Source organism: Gracilinanus agilis, chromosome 4 (genome assembly GCF_016433145.1).
Source record: "Gracilinanus agilis isolate LMUSP501 chromosome 4, AgileGrace, whole genome shotgun sequence".
Lineage (NCBI taxonomy): Eukaryota > Metazoa > Chordata > Mammalia > Didelphimorphia > Didelphidae > Gracilinanus > Gracilinanus agilis.
This window is the reverse complement of record NC_058133.1, coordinates 103,990,836-104,008,913: the sequence shown is the minus strand read 5'-3', so window position 1 is coordinate 104,008,913 and position 18,078 is coordinate 103,990,836. Positions and strand designations below refer to the sequence as shown.

Here is an 18,078-nt window from a genome sequence, read left to right as displayed (position 1 = left end):
ATTCCCCAAAGACAAGTCTTACCAGAATAAATTTATTTCTTTTTTAAAACGGAGTTAATGAATTAGTTGTTAAAAACAGGGAAAGGGACTGGGCCATCAGTATGGGGAACTCTAGGTGTGGAGATTCCCTCTACCAATACAGGTCAGCACTTTTTCTGCAATTTCTAGACTCAGAGAGCTATCTAGAGTACTGAGACCTTAAGGGACTTGTCCAGAATCAAACAGCCACTGTGTCAGAGGTGGGACTTGAACTCAGGTCTTACTGGTTTCAAGACAACCCCTTTATCCATTAATGCCACATGGCCTCTCTATTGGAGACTCAGCTAAGAATCAGGAACACTCATCTTTCTGAGTTTAAATTCAGCCTTAGATAGACACTTAACTGGTTGTGTGACTCTAGGCAAGTCACTTAATCCTGTTTGCCCCAGTTTTCTCATCTGTAAAATAAGCTGGAGAAGAAAATAGTAAAAAACATTTTTTGCCAAGAAAACCCCAAATGGAGTCATGAAGAATCAGTCATGTTGGAGACAACAGAACAACTCCACATAATACTTTAAGATTTCCAAAGAGGGAGCATTACATATTATGATCACATCCAATCCTCCCAACAATCCAGTGATGTAAGGACTATCACTCCCATTTTACAGTTGAAAAAGCTAAGGCTGAGAGAAGGTAGCAAAATGCTCAGGAACACACAGCTAGTAAAGGTTTGGCATAGGGTTTGAACTCAGATCTTTCTGACTCCAAGTTTCACCCTCTATTCAATATACTACCAAACTGCCTCAGAATATTGCATGCATTATATTCCTAGATTTCAATATAGCATTTGTCAGAATTTTTCATAATATCCTTGCAGCTGCCAAGTGAGCTGGATCTTAGTACAGTTAAGTATATTTAGAACTGGGTAAGGGACAACTAGGCAGCACTGTGCCTACCTGGAGTTAGGAGCACGTAGGTTCAAATCTGGCCTCTGACACTTCCTAGCTGACCCTGGGCAAGTCACTCAACCTTGACTGCCTACCTAGCCTTTGCTGCTCTTCTGTCTTAGAATTGATGCTAAGGTGGAAGGTAAAGGTTTAAAAGAAGAAGAAATGAATGATAACAGCCCCAAATGAGTTATCTATTAGTTGACCAATGTCAACCTTCACAGTGGTATCTAGTAGAGGGCAGTTGGGTTCTGTATTTAGCATTGTTGTGGTTAATATTCTTAAGTGACTTGTTGCTCAGCCATGACATTACAGGGTGATGTCTTGATTCTCACGTGAACTTGCAGAGTTCAAAGTCCAGTGGTAAGACAAAAGTCAAGACAGCGGGTGATGACCCAGGATATAGTGGATAACCTTGGAGTCTTCGATGTTTGGCTAAACTCTTAGCACTCCACAGTATCTGCTTCAGCAGCCTTCGTGGCCATTGGAACAAAATGGTTCTCATCTGCTCATTCTGCCAGGATGTCTTCACATCCGTGGAGTTGACACCCCTCAACTCAGTGACAAGTTTGAGCCCTGTCAATGACATTCAACCTGGTTTCACCCACTTGCCCAGATGGTTTACCAAGGTGTGGCTGTGGTACATGCTATGGCTTCTTGGAGCCACAAGTGAGAGTTGGGTGAAAGGTAGACACCAAAGGTAGACCAGCAGCCCTGAAAAGGGCTTGGCAAGCCCTCACATTAGAGGTACTAGTCCTCCTGAAACATCCATACAACCCATGTGTTGTATGAGAAGAGAGAAGGTTAACACTCCCTTTGATAAGGATGAAAAAGGTTCTGGTGGCCTTTACAGAATATATAGTTAAGGCATTGCCACCTATTCTGTGCCATCTAACCAAGTGAGATATAAAGACTGGAAAGCATATTGTCCAATTGTGAATGACAAAAACAACAACAACAACAACAACAAAAACCAGGAAAGTTTGCCAATACATTAGAAAAAAATAGGGATCAAAAAATACTTTAATGGACTAGAAAGATCTGATGAATCTAAGGGTCTAAAATGTAATAGAGATGGGGGCAGCTGGGTAGCTCAGTGGATTGAGAGCCAGGCCTAGAGACAGGAGGTCCTAGGTTCAAATCCGACCTCAGACACTTCCCAGCTGTGTGACCCTGGGCAAGTCACTTGACCCCCATTGCCTACCCTTACCAATCTTCCACCTATAAGTCAATACACAGAAGTTAAGGGTTTAAAAATTAAAAAAAAAATGTAATAGAGATAAATGTAAAATCCTACAGTTGAGTTCAACTATATGAGTGGAGAAGGGAGAAGATGTGACTACTAATTCTTATGAAAAAGGCCTGAGGCTTTTAGTGAACTATAAGGCATTTAAATGACATAGAGCAGTGATTCCCAAAGTGGGTGCCACTGCCCCCTGGTGGGTGCTGCAGTGATTGAGGGGAGCAGTGATGGCCACAGGTGCATTTATCTTTCCTATTAATTGCTATTAAAACTTTAAAAAAATTAATTTCCTAAGTAATATTTTTTCTGGAAAGGGGGCAGTAGGCCAAAAAAGTTTGGGAGCCACTGAAGAGGATAGAGTACTAGGCTTGAAATCTTGAAGATCTACATTCAAATCCAACCTTAGAGACTTACTAACTGTGTCATTCTAGCCAAGTCATTTAACCTTTTTTCTGCTTCAGTAAAATGGGAATCATTACAGCCTCTACCTCACAGGATTGTTGTGAAGATCAAATGAGATATGTGTAAAGTGATTAGCACAGTTTCTGGCCCATAGTAGGTGCTTAATAAAAGTTTGTTCCCTTCCCTCCTTTTCTTACAAGCTTAAGGCATAGTAATCTCAAAAGGCCAACACAAATTTAGGCTTCATTAATCGAAGCATTATGCAGAATTTAGAAGGTTAGGGTCTCATTACACTCTATTCTGGTCAGACTTCATCTTTAATAAAGTCTATATCTAATTCTGGGCAGCACTTTTTAGGATTGACAAGAGAGAAGGGTAATGTGGACGACTAAAACCTTTGAAACACTGCCATGTAAGAAAGGAAATGAGAATGTTTAACCTGGATAAAAGAAGACTTAGGGAGATAGCTGAAGAGCTGTGAAGGAGGGATTAGGTTTGTTTTGCTTAGTTTTAGATTAAAGAACTAGGATCAACGAGTTCGAGTTGCAGAAACAGATTTCAGTGCCACCATATAAGGGAAAACTTGATAATGCTGAAAGCTTTCCTAAGTAGAATGGACTCTAAGGCATGATGTTGAATTCTCCATGACTAGAGATTTTCAAATGGAGGTTGGATAGCATGACTATTCAGCAGTAGAAGTGGAACTAAACCGAAGCCTTCTAAGACTAATGCTTCATCCCTCTCTGTGCGCCACTCCATACACTCTGGATTTTCATCAGCCATCAGCATTCTACAGCAGCCTTCTTGCATACTCAAAGTTCACTCAGCCCATACTGTCTTTTGCCTTTTCACAGTGGAAATATGTTCTGGGCTCTTAGGGCTCCATGTTCTGATTGATCAGTTTCTCCAAGTACAATTTTAAGTAAGATTCCTAAGGCTAGCAGTATCTTTATTCTCCACTCTCCAGAACTCCAGAATTTCTCTATCATTTCCCTTAGCAGGTATCTTTCCCTCAACCCCTGCATCTTTTCAGCTTCCTCTGACATCTTGTATTCTCTCATTAGAATGTTTAAAAAAAAAAGAATGTAAGTTGTTTTTTTTTTAAACCCTTGTACTTCGGTGTATTGTCTCATAGGTGGAAGATTGGTAAGGGTAGGCAATGGGGGTCAAGTGACTTGCCCAGGGTCACACAGCTGGGAAGTGGCTGAGTCCGGGTTTTGAACCTAGGACCTCCTGTCTCTAGGCCTGACTCTCACTCCACTGAGCTACCCAGCTGCCCTGAATGTAAGTTTTTTGAAAGCAAGGACTAGCTATTTTTCTGCATGGATTTGTATTCCTGGAACTTATTACAGTTTCTGGCCCATAATTCATTTTTTTTCATTTTAAAACAATATTTCCCCCAAATTACATGTAAAAACAATTAATTTTGAGTTCCAAATTCTCACCTTCCTTCCCACCTTCTCTCTCCTTTCCCCTTCCTGAGATGGAAAGCAATATCATATACATTTTACATATCCAATCACGTAAAACACTTTCCCATATTAATCATTTTGTGGAAGAGATCTCAGGCAAAAAAAAATTAGAAAGTGAAATATAGTATGTTCTTTCTAAGGAGGCAGATGGGCTCCTTCATCATGAGTCTTTGTGACCCATAATTCTTAATAAATGTTCATTGTCTTGTTGACTTGATGCTCTTTCTACTAAACAAACTTCCTCCTCAAAAAAGGGAAGGTGGAATACCTCTCAGCTTTAAGACATTTATTTATTAGAAAAAATTTCCATGGTTACATGATTCATGTTCTTTCATTCCCCCCTAAATCACGCCACCCCATAGTCAACGTGCAATTCCACTGGTTTTAACATGTGTCATCGATAAAGACCTATTTCCATATTATTGATAATTGCACTGGTGTGGTAGTTTCGAGTCTACATCTCCAATCATGACCGCATCAACCCATGTGTTCAAGCAGTTGTTTTTCTTCTGTGTTTCCTCTCCTGTAGTTCTTTCTCTGAATGTGGGTAGCTTTCTTTTCCATAAATCCCTCAGAATTGTCCTGGGTCATTGCATTGCTGCTAGTACAGAAGTCCATTACATTCGATTTTACCACAGTGTATCCATCTCTGTGTACAATGTTCTTCTGGTTCTGTTCCTTTCACTCTGCATCGATTCCTGGAGGTCATTCCAAGTTTTAAGATATTTAAAGAAGAGTAAAACAAAGTCTCTGTGTTCAAGGAACTTACAGTCAGATGACTTAAAATAAAAGGTGGTCTAAGCTGAGAGTCAAATGACTAGCACAGACAAGATGTACAAGACAACAAGAAGAATAGTTTTGGTCAAGAAATGTTGATACTTGGGGGCAACTGGGTAGCTCAGTGGATTGAGAGTCAGGCCTAGAGACGGGAGGTCCTAGGTTCAAATCCGGCCTCAGACACTTCCCAGCTGTGTGACCCTGGGCAAGTCACTTGACCCCCATTGCCCACTCTTACCTCTCTTCTACCTAGGAGCCAATACATAGAAGTTAAGGATTTAAAAAAAGAAAGAAAGAAAGAAAGAAATGATGATACTTGAACTTGGAATGCCAAGCAAGACTCTAAGGCCCATATCATTGAATTCCAAGCTTGAAACCTTGGTTTGTGTCTTGGCTTTTCTGGTTAGAGACCCAGGTTTATAAAACCATGGAATCTTAAGAATTGGAAGAGATCTCAGGAGTCATCTACTCCATTTGTCCCTGAAATAAAAATTCCATCTACAACATTCAATTGAGGGGGCCATTTGTGCTCTGCTTGAATACTTCCAGGGAAGAAAATGAACAAATCTACAGATTTATGTTACATAACCTCAAAATGGACCCTCACTGCTACTAGGCAATCCTACTATATTTCTCTTATCAGTTCATTATCCCATTCTTCATAACAGCTCTTAGAAATCTTTTCATCCCTCTTCAAATTTCCCATGGCTCCCTCTCCCCCACTCTTTTAGCTGAGAACCTTGCCTCATATTTTACGGAAAAAAATGAGATCATTCACCCTGAGCTCCTTTTCCCCCCTCTTCTTCATCTGCTTTTTGCCATTATCTCTTCCTTTACTCCGGTTTCACAAGAAGAGATATTCCTCATCCTAACCAAGGCAAATCCTTCTACCTGCACAGGAGATTCCACTCCATCTTATCTCCTGTGACAGATTGTTCCTTCTGTTATTCCCTACTCTCTCACTTATCCTCAATCTTTATCTATCTACTGACTCCTCTATTGCCTAGAAAAATGCCACATTTCCCCCATCCTCAAAAAAACCCTCACTTGATCTGCTCATCCCTTTAGCTATCTTCCACTCTCTGTCTTGTGTCCTCTCTTTTGTAGCTAAACTCCTTGAGACAGTTGTTTATAATAGGTGCCTCCACTATCTTCCTCTCCTCTTACTCTTTTAACACTGATGTCATGGTATCATTTTTCCACTGGAACCATTTTCTCCAAAGTTATCAAAGATCTCTTAATTGCCAAATCCAATGGTCTTTTCTCAGTCTTCATTGTTCTTAACCTCTCTGCAGGCACTCACACTGCTGACCATTCTCTCCTCCTTGATGCTCTCTTATTTCTAGGTTTTTGTTACACCATTCTCTCCTGGTTCTCCTCTTATCTATCTGACCACTCCTTCTCAGGCTCCTTTGCTTGATGCTCATCCGGAGCACTTTATCTAATCATAGGTGTCCCACAAGACTCTGTGCTGGGCCCTGGTCTCTTCTGTTTCTATATTACTTCACTTGGTGATCACCTTAGCTCCCATGGATTTCATTATCATCTCTGTGCTGAGTTTCTCAAATCTCTTATCCTGCTCTAACCTCTCGGCTGACCTCTAGTCTTACATTTTTAACTGCCTTTCAGATATCCTAAACTCAACATGTGTAAAACATTTCTCTTATCTTTCCCCTATGCTCTCTTCTCTTCCAAATGTATTTATATTTATGTATATCTATCCATATTTTTATATAAATATATCTCTCCAAATTTATATATAATCTCCATATCTTATATGCATATATTATATATATCCATAAACATGCATATATAGATATGTTATATATTTATACATTTATATAACCAAACCTATGATTGTTTGTTTTTTTTAACCCTTATCATCTATCTTAAAATCAATACTGTGTATTGGTTCCAAGGCAAAAGAGTGGTAAGGGCTAGCCAATGGGGGTTAAGTGACTTGCCCAGGGTCACCCAGCTAGGAAGTGTCTGAGGTCAGATTCGAACCCAGGACCTCCCACCTCTAGGCCTGGATCTCAATCTACTGAACCACCCAACTATCCCCAAACCTATTACTATTGAGGATACCATCACCCTTCCAGTTCCCCAAACACCCCTTTCAACACAGGTATCATCCTCAATTACTCACTCTCTTACTTGCCCCCCTCCCCCCATATCCAATATGTTGATAAGACTATTGATTTTACCTTTATAATATCTCTCAATATGCCCCTTCTCTCTTCTGACACCGCCACCACTTTGGTACAAGCCTTTATCACCTCACACCTGGTCTACTGCAACAGCCAGCTGGTGGCTCTGCCTTTCTCAGATCAGTCTCTGCTCCAATCTATCCTCCATATCCAGCCACCAAAGAGCTTTTTCTAAAGCTCAGATTAGACCAAGTCACCTTCCTACTCAATAAACTCCAGTGGCTCCCTATGGCTTTTAGGATCAAGTACGAAATCCTGTTTGGTATTCAGAGGTGCCACCACACACACATCTAACCTTTTCAGTATTCTTATTCCTTTATTCCTTACCACATATTTTTCAACCTAGGGATACTGCCCTTCCGGCAGTTCCACCTACAAGACCCTCTGTCTCTCGCCTCCAGGCATTTTCTCTGGCTGCAACACTCTTTTTCCTTATCCCTGCTTACTGCTTTCCCTGTGGTTGTTGTTATTTTTTTTTTCAGTTGTATCTGACTCTTCATGACCCCATTTTGGGGTTTTCTTGGCAAAGATACTGGGACTAGTTTGCCATTTCCTTCTCCAGCTCATTTTACAGATAAGGAAACTGAGGCAAATGGAGTTAAATGACTTGCCCAAGGTCATACAGTTAGGAAGTATCAGAGGCCAGACTTAAACTCAAGAAGAGTTTTCCTGACTCGAAGCCCAGTGCTCTGTCAACTGTGTCACCTTGCTGTCCCAATTGCCTTTAAGCCCCAGATAAATTTCCAACTTCTAAAGTCTTTCCCAACATCTCTTAATTCTAATAACTTCCTTCTGTTAATTATTTCTTATTTATCCTGTACGTCATTTTTTGGGTGTATATTTGTCTGCTTGTCATCTCCTCCCCTCCATTAATTGTGAATTTTAGTTAGATCAGGAATTCTTTTTTTTTGTATCCCTAATGTTTAACACAGTGCCTTGCACATAGTAGGTATTTAATAAATGTTTATTGACTGTTTTGGACAATTTGCTCCCTCTCAAAGAAGCCCATTCGAAATGTGAATAGCTTTAGTTGTTCAAAAATTTTCCATTCCATTGATCCTAGTTTTGTGGTCTAAAGCCAAGCAAAATAAATGTAATCCCTCTTCCATATGACAGCTCTTTAAATATTGGAAGACAGCTATCCTCCAGGCATGGAGAACTAGAAAAACAGCCTGAAAGGAGCCCTGGGTTGTGAATTAGAAGCCTCACTGGGTTAGAGAGGAGAGAAAGCTCCATTCCATCATACCAGTCCCTTCCTGCCTTTGAGGCGAGGACAGAAGATGCCAATCCACCTCACCATTCTACTGACTTTATGGTGAGGAGAGAGAGGCCATTCCATGCCATCAAGCCACACCTCCTGTCTAGTTCTCCAGTCTCTGGCTCCAAGAAGAGAAACACAGGAGAAAACCCATTCCAACAAGTTTCCAGCACAGTATCCTAAGGGAAAGGGAAATAACACATTTTCTCCAGCTCCAAATGTTTATTCCTTTATGGGAATCACCTTGAGAGGTCTTGACAGGATTCTACCCTCAGGCCAAACCTCTATAGACAGTAAAAAATTTAAACATTTTCCTCAATGATTAACAACTTCCTCTTGGTCATATCATCCCCAGCCCAGATATTCTGAACTCCATTTCCCATGTCTACTGTAAATCCTTTATTATCATTTTCTTCAATTTCCCCATAATGTTGAACTCTAAAACTACCCCACCTCCCACTTTTCTGCTGTGCTTTCTGGAATTTTTGTTCCATAGGCAGCAAATTTGTTTTCATCTCACATCCTTTTCTACCTCATTCCCTTTATCTTGTGACTCACTCTGAGTTCTAGTTCCCTTCTGATGACAGAGCCTCTCTAGCCATACATTCCAGCAATGGCTGTACTTTTTTTTTTTTTAATTATTTAATTGATTAATTTAGAATATTTTTCCATAGTTACATGATTCTTCTTTCCCTCCTTCTTCCCTCCCCCCCCTCCCGGAGCCAATGAGCAATTCCACTAGGTTTTACATGTATCGTTGATCAAGACCTATTTCTATAATGAACTGGGGGAACTCCATGTGAACTGGAAGGACCTCCAGGAATTGATGCAGAATGAAAGGAGCAGAACCAGAAGAACATTGTACACAGAGACTGATACACTGTGGCACAATCAAATGTAATGGACTTCTCCACTAGCTGCAATGCAATGATCCAGGACATCTCTGAGGGACTTATGAGAAAGATGCTATCCACATCCAGAGAAAGAACTGTGGGAGCAGAAACACAGAAGAAAAACAACTGCTTGATCACATGTCGATGGGGATATGATTGGGGATGTAGACTAAAGCAGTGGTTCCCAAACTTTTTGGCCTATCGCCCCCTTTCCAGAAAAAACATTACTAGTGCCCCCTGTCACATACTATTCACTGCCCCCAAATGCACCTGTGTCAATCACCGCCTCCCCTGGATCACTGCAGCACCCACTAGAGGGCGGTGGTGCCCACTTTGGGAATTACTGCTCTAAAGGATCACCCTAGTGCAAATATCAATAATATGAAAATAGGTCTTGATCAATGACACATGTAAAACCAAGTGGAATTGCTTTGTTGGCTATAAGAGTGGGGTGTGAGGAGGGGAGGGAAAGAACATGAATCACTTAACCATGGAAAAATTTTCTTAATAAATTAAATAAAATTTTCTAAAAAGACTTTCCATATTATTACTCTTTGCGATAGAGTGATCATTTAAAGTCAACATCCCCAATCGTACTCCCATGAACCATATGATCAGTCATTTGAATGGCTGTACTTTCATTCCCTTATCTTGGGAGACTAGAATACTCCTTGTTCCCAATTGTCATTTCCAGGTCCTCTCTCCTTACCACTATCACTTACCTTTCCTTCTTTGGGGTTAACTCAATCCTTATCTATCACCCAATCAAAATAATAGGAGGTGGTGTCCACAAAACTCCTGGACACTCTTTTTCTCATTGAATTTTATGCCTGGCTCTTCCACAACTCCAGCCATTATACTGGGGGTCTTGCAACATTATATGCCCTCAAGGATTCTAACCTCATTGTTTCTCTTACTCATTTCAGAAGATTTACTCCTCCACACCATCCCAGCCAAACACAGAGATGCATATATCCTTCTATTTTCAAATCTATTAATCCTGAAATTCCCTTATTTGATCATGATCTATTGTTATTCCACTTTTCCTTCCACCTTGTAACCTCTAATCCTGTTCTTTCTCCACACAATGACTTCAGTCCTTTCAATCCTTCAATCCCTTTCTTAACCAGAGGATCACCTCAGTACCAGCTGCTCTCTTTCCTTCACTCTCCTGACCCCTTGGTCAACTAGTTCCACTCTACTATTTCCCTTGTCCCCTTATTTTATCACTGTTCTTCCCATTCCAAGTCTCAATCTTGGATTGCTCCCATCATTTATTATCTTTATTCCTATGTATATGCTGCTGAATAAAGATAAAGAAAATCATAAAACTGCTGACTGGGTCTGCTACACATTTATGTTACATAACCCTAACTGGGCACTCACTGCTACAAGGTTTTTGTGCCTTTTATGCCTCCCTAATCTTTCCATCTCTCTAAAACCTCCCATAGCTCCCTCCCTCTCATTTAAGAACTTTGCCTCATACATTGCTGGAAAATAATTGAGGCTTTTTGCTGAGAGCTCCTTCTTCTCCCCTCCTCCTCATCTCACATCATCTGGGTGCCTTCTGCCATTATCTCCTCCTTTATCCCTGTCTCATGAAAGAGTGGCCCTTCTCCTTGCCAAAACAACCCCCCCTCTTTGTGCACAAGTGATCTCATTGGGGGGGGGGTGAAGGGGAAAGTAAAAACAAGAATCATGTAACTATGGAAAATTTTTCTAAAAACAATAAAATATTTAAATCTGAAAAAAAAAAGTGATCTCATTCCATCTTATCTTCTCCAGCAGATTGTTCCCTCTCTCATCCCCATTCTTTCATTTATCTTCAATATTCCCTTAAAGGCTGCTTCCCTGCTACCTACAAACATGTCTATGTCTTCCCTACCTTCAAAAATCCCTCATGTGATCCATACATCCCCACTGGTTATCATCCCATATCTTTCCTCACTTGTGGAGTTAAACTTGTTGAGAAGACCACCTACAATAGGTATCTCCATTTTCTTTCCTCTTATTCTCTTAACTTTTTGTAGACTGGTTTCCAATGTCATCATTGCCAAACTCTGAAGTTATTAAGGATCTCTTCATTGTCAAATCTAATCACATTTTCTTGACTCTCATCCTTTTTTACCTCTCTGCAGCCTTTGACACTGTCCCTGGTATTTTCTCTTTAGGTTTTCATGACGCTGTTCTTTTCTGGTTTTCCACTACCTATTAGACGGCCCCTTCTCATCATCTTCTTTCCTAGATCGGGGTCATGCCAGCTGATAGTAGGTATACCACAGGGCTCTCTCCCAGCTTCTTCTCCCTCATTCCTCTTTCATTTGGCAATCTCCTCAGTTCCCATGGATAAAGTGTCTCTAAGCTAATGATTCTCAGATCTTACTTATCTAACCCTAACCTCCAGTTTTGTATCTCCAACTGTCTATTGAACACCTCATATTGGACATCAACATGTCCAAAACTGAATTTATTATTATCTTTCCCACCAAATGCCCTCCCTTTCCAAATTTTTCAGTTACTATTGAGAGTACCACCACTTTCCCGGTGGTCCCTAGGCTTCATTCTAGACTCCTTGCTTTCTCAGGTCCCATATCTATTCTGTTGCTAAAATGTGTCCATTTTACTTTGGAACCTTTCTCACATCTGCTCTCCTTTCTCCTCTGATGCTGCCACCGCCCTGGTATATGCTCACATCATCTCATGCCTGGATTATTTATTACAATAGCCTGCTAGTGGGTCTGTTTGCCATAAGTCTCTCCCAACTCCAGTCCATCCTACATTCAGCCACCAAAATCATTTCCCTAAAATATAAGTCTGACCATGTCGCCCTCCTACTCAATAATGTTCAGTGGCTCCCTCTAACCTTCCAGATCAAATACGAAATCTTCTCTTTGGTGTTCAAAGTCCTTCATAACTCATTTCCATTTTTAATCCTTTTATGCCTTATACTGCCCAGACACTACCATTATCACATTCTCTTTGATCCAGTGACACCAGCTTCCTTGCTATTCTAAAAACAAGACACTCCATTTCTCAGCTCTGGGCATTTTCTTTTTCTTTCTTTTTTTTTTTTTAAAACCCTTCACTTCTGCCTTAGAGTTGACATTAAATTTTGGTTCCAAGACAGAAGAGCAGAAAGGGCTAGGCAATTAGGTTTAAATGACTTGCCCAGAGTCACACAACTAGAAAGTGTTTGAGGCCAGATTTGAACCCAGGACCTCCCATCTCTAGACTTGGCACTTAATCCACTGAGCCACCTAGCTGCCCCTGCTCTGGGCATTTTCACTGGCTCTCTCTCATGTTCTCCTTCCTCAACTCTGCCTCCTATTTTCTTCCAAGTCCAAGCTAAAATACCACCTTTTACAGGAAACCTTTCCTGATCCCTCTTAATTTCAGTGCCTTCCTCCTACTGATTCTTCCTCTTCCTCCCATTTATCCTATTGAAGGCTTGTTTACTCATAGCTCTTAGAACATTGCCTGGCACCTAGTAGGAGTTTAATAAATATTTATTGACTGCTTGACTGATTTATTTGGCGTGTGTTGGCTGTATGACCTTCAACAAATCACTTTATCTCTCTGATAGCATCAGAGGTTTAAGAGCTGGAAGAGACCTTAAAGGTCATTTAGTCAAACCCTTTCGTTTTATGGATGAGGACATTGAGGCTCAACAAGTGGGAACTTACCCAAGATTACACATAGAATACATTTTCTCTTGGGTACTCTCTCCTGTCTGGGTTTTCATGACATTGCTCTCTCCTGATTCTCCTCCTACCTGTCTGACTGTTTCCTGGATCTTCGTTTAAATCATGTGTACTAATCAAGGGCATCCCACAAATCTCTATCCTGGACTCTGGAGGAGATGTTACTAGAATTAAATGAGAAAATTCACAAGTGAAAATGCTTTGTAAATTGTAAGGCCATACCCCAGAAGGATTTAGAAGAAAGTAACCTCCTTGAAAACAGGAAAGAATGTTTGCTTTTGTCTTAGTGTGTTCTTGACCTCATGGACTACAGCACACGGGGCCCTTCTGTCCTCCACCATCTCCTGAAGTCTGTCCAAGTTCCTTTTTGTTGTGTCCATGATGTCAACTATCCATCTCATTCTATGCCATCCCCTTCTCATTTTTGGCCTTCAATCTTTTCCAACATCAGGGTCTTTCCCAGTGAGTTCTGTTTTCTCCTTTTGTGGCCAAAGTTTTCAAGTTTTGGATTTAGTAGCTGACCTATGTATAAATGGAGATTTTGAAGCTTGGACTGCATCCCCCATAAGTCCCTTAGTATTTCCCAAAATTCCCATTAATCTCTCCTGCCCCTCCACGTTTGCATGGCCACTTTATTGTTTTATGGTTGGCTGTCACTCCTCCCTCTTCCTGTTTGGCTCTGGCAAGCTGGCTGAATAGCTAGGTCTCTTTTGTTAGTTTATTATTAATATAATTTTATTAAAATATAATAGTTATTGAATATTAATTTTAAAAGCCATACTTTCTAGTGACTAGTCTGAATTAATTTCTTTAAAAATAGACTTGATATCCTTGCTGTCCAAGGAACTCTTTCAAGTCTCCTCCAGGGGACAGCTAGGTAGCTCAGTAGATTGAGAGCCAGGCCTAGAGGTGGGAGGCCTAGAGTTCAAATTTGACCTCATATATTTTCTCACTGGGTAATCCTAGGCAAGTCATTTAAACTCCATTGCCTAGTTCTACCACTTTTCTGTCTTGGAACCAATACACAGTATTAAAAAAAAAGTCTCTGGTAGCACTACAATTTAAAAGCATCATATATTTTGTAGCTCTCAACTTCCCTTATGGTTCAACTCTCACATCCATATATTATTACTGGAAAATCCTAGCTTTGACTCTCCAGGTGTTGTTTTTGCCACCGAGGTGTTGTTCCTGCTTTTTAGCATGCCATTCGGAGTTGACGTCACTCTCTGCCCTAGGAGCGAGCGTCTTGTAATTTTGTGGCTGCAGTGATCTCTGAGCCCAAGTATATATGATCTGACTCCACTTCCACTTCTTCCTCTATTTGCCAGGAAATGATGGGACCCGTGGCTAAAATCTTAGTTTGGTTTTCTTTCTTTTTTTTTTTTTAATGTTAAGCTTTAAACCAGTTTTTTTTTACACTCTCCTCTTTACACCCTCCTCAAGAGACTTCTTAATTCTTCTTCACTTTTTGCCATCAGAGGGGTACCATCCGCATTTCTGAGATTGTTGACATCTCTCCAGAAACCTTAATTCCAACTTTGGTTTTGTCTGGCTGGGATTTCACATGATGTTGTAATAGTAAAATTAAGATTCTGGTCCTTAGATTTTTGTAAAGTTTATTGGAATTACTTGTATTCTGCATATAAGTTAATTAAATATAAAGTGATAATATACAGCCTTGTCATTGTCCATTTTTTATCTTAAAGCAATCAGATGTTCCCTGTTTGGTTCCAACCTACTCCTTGGTCTTCATAAAGTTTCTTCAGGAAATAAGTAAGATGATTTGGTGCTCTCATCCCTTTGGGTACTTCCCACACTTTGCCTTTCTATACCCAGAGGTGAATACAGTCCCTGAGTGGAGTAAAGATTTATTTATTAGATATTTATTAGATGTTAGTACTGAACCTGGGATTTCACCAATACAGAGAACTCCTAGAGGAAAACTTCTACCGACTCAGGTAAGGACCTTCTTGTGATCTTAAAAGTTGCCCAGAAGACTGAAAGTTAGGTGACTTATGCAGGGTCACACAGCTAGCATGAGTTAGAGTTTCTACTTTTCAGGACACTTCTCTATCCACTATGCCAATAATCATTTAAATAATTATTTGAATTGCAACGAACCAACATGAATCCCTTTATTAAGCGCCTACTGTTAGGCTCTAGAGAAACAAAGATAAAAACTAAAGAAAAAGAAACAAAGATGAAAAAAAAAAACCTCCTGCCCTCAAGGAGCTTATGTTCTATCTGGGGAAACAACAAGTCCACAGAGAAGACAATATGAACTACACAAAATAATTTTAGAAGGGGAAATTAGGATCTTAGAAGCTCTACCCTTCCACTTGAGATATCTGGAAACAAAGAGCTAGAGAGCTAAGGTGACTTGCCCAGGATCATAAGATAATAAGTAGAAGAACAAGGATTTGACCCCAAGTTCTTTGACTCTAAATCTAATATTTTTTTCCCCACTGTGCCAATCAGGAAAAGTCTAACTAAGCTCTTGAACTAGGCTCTGAAGTGATTTTTTTTTTAATCCTTACTCTCTTTCCTAGTAACAATTCTAAAACAGAAGGGTAGGGGGTAGGCAAAGTTTGGGATTAAGTGACTTGCCCAGGGTCACAGAGCTAGGAAGTTTCTGAGGCTACTCTGAAAGGATGCTTTTTTTTTAAAACCCTTACCTTCTGTCTTAGAATTGATACTAAGTATTGGGTTTCAAGGCAGAAGAGTGTTAAGGGCCAGGCGATGGGGGTTCAGTGACTTGTTTAGGGTCACACAGCTAGAAAGTATCTGAGGTCACATTTGAACCCAGAATCTGCCATCTCTAGGTTTGACTTTCTATCCACCTACCTGCCCCTGAAGGGATTCTAAGAGACTTGAAATAACCCCCAGAGCACCTGTGGGGGAACCTCATCTCCCTCATCATTCCTGTCCTTACCATGCCCTCCTGGGATTGTGCTAAACACATAAAATTTTGTTTGATGGCTATCTTGTTTTTTACATCACATACATTTCTCAATAAACACCTACACACACAAGTACGCGTGTGTGCATGCTATCTTTTCTAATTAAAAAAATGGGGGGGAAAGTTCAGCAAAATCAGTCAATCCATCAACCAAATCTGACATTCTATATAGTATTGTACAGCCACAGGGTTTGCCTCGCCACACTGGGCAAAGAAGGGAAGGAGGTACAACGCCATAACTTCGTTTTTGGAGCCAAGCTCGGCCATTCTGATTTTGCAGCATTAGGTGGTTGTTTTTGTTAAACCCTTACTTTGTGCTCCCTAGCTGCCCAGCGTTAAGTTTGGGTTCATGGCCTATTATTGTTATTTCTCTTCTCTTTTTGTGGTTATGATGTACATTGAATTCCTGGTTCTGCTTTGACCCTCTGTATCATAGAAGGCTTCCCATGTTCTTCTATAGTTATCATATTAGTCATTTCTTACAACACAGTGATATTCTGTTACATTCATAGACCACAATTTATTTAATGATATCATAATTGATAGGCAAAGAACCTATCTCTGGCTAAAATGCTGCCATAAATACATTGGTGTGTATTGTTTTGTTTTGTTTTTTATTATTGACCTCTTTGAGCTATATACATGCCTATATTCAGTTCAAATAGTGTGGACATTTAATTACTTTTTTACCATAATTCTAAATTATTTTCTAAAATGTTTGGGCCAGGGGCAGCTAGGTGGCATAGTGGATAGAACACCAGGCCTGGTGTTGGGAGGACCTGGGTTCAAATATGGCCTTAGACACTTCTTAACTATGTGACAATGGTCAAGTCATTTAACTCCACTTGTCTAGCCCTTGCCCTTCTGTCCTAGAGTTGCTTCTAAGACTGAAAGTAAGGATTTAAAAATAAAGTAAAATGGTTAGGCCAGTTTATAGCTCCCCTGACAGTTTGCTAATGTGCCCATCTTCCCATAATCCCTCCAGCACTGACTCTTCCTCTGGAGACTGATGGGAAAATGTGAGGACCTGAACAGAGAAGAACCAATAGAACCCCTAGATCGCCAAGGGATCTTAGCATCCTGACATTGAACTTTTCAACCCAATAAACTCCATAAACATCTAATAAGATGAGAGGCTGAGGATGAAAAGGACAATGTTTAGACTAGACAAAGTCATTCCTGATCTCATAGAGCTTGCAGGAGTCACATCAGATTTAAGAGGGAGAAAGATGGTAGATGTGGGAGAAAGATAGTAGACTTGGGAGAAAGATGGTAGACTTGGGAGAAAGATGGTAGATGTGAGAGAAAGATGGTAGACTTGGGAGAAAGATGGTAGATGAGGGAGAAAGATGGTAGATCTGGGAGAAAGATGGTAGATGAGGGAGAAAGATGGTAGATCTGGGAGAAAGATGATAGATGAGGGAGAAAGATGGTAGACCTGGGAGAAAGATGGTAGACTTGGGAGAAAGATGGTAGACTTGGGAGAAAGGATTCAAATGGGAGTAAATGAAGGAACTGTCCTTTCCCTGAGCTGGTGATATCTTGGGCTTCTCACTTTTAGGTGTCCTGCTCTGAGCAATGTTTGGCACTGGGTTTAAGACCCTTACCCAGATAAGTATAATACCCCAAACATATGGTAAGTGCTTTAGAAAGAGACAAAACAAAATCAAATGAAGAGTCCAAGGAAATGAAATAGTCCTTAGGGACAGGGGATGCCCGTACCTCTGACTCTTTCTCCATCACACTCTGCCCCCAGTTAACCCCTTGCTGTTTTGAGTCAAGTGGCATGAGCACTGCTGGGTGAGCCTGTCTCACTGGATTGAAAGCCCTCCATTGGGAAACTAGAAAAGGCTGCTTTTCTGGCTTCCAAATACCCCAGGGCATATTTCCATGAGCATCACTGGGCTCTGCACAGGAGCCACCCCAGTAATCTCTCTAATCTAGTCTCCAGCCAACCCCTAGCATTTCTCCCAGCAGCGGTCCCTGGTCCCTACTCTACCCCTGCCCCAATAACAGTCCCTGTACCCGTGGACAATATCCCCACCAGCGAGGCTGCCCCAATGGCCTCTGGCCTTTGTTGAGGTTCGTGACTGGGCGTCTGTTTGCAAAGCATTGGCACCCAGGGTAGCCAAGAGCACTGACGTCTCCTGGGCCCTGCTCCATGCCCTGGCCGTGAGCCCACACGTCCATACACACACACACACACACACACACACACACACACACACACACACACA

At 40.8% G+C, this 18,078-nt stretch overlaps 1 non-coding gene across 1 annotated transcript; it reads left to right on the top strand.

Annotated features, from left to right (window-relative positions):
- Nucleotides 1-1,707: 1,707 nt before the first annotated feature.
- Nucleotides 1,708-1,833, top strand: LOC123248269. Its single transcript, XR_006506335.1, has one exon. It is a non-coding gene; the product is annotated as a U6atac minor spliceosomal RNA (small nuclear RNA).
- Nucleotides 1,834-18,078: the final 16,245 nt, after the last annotated feature.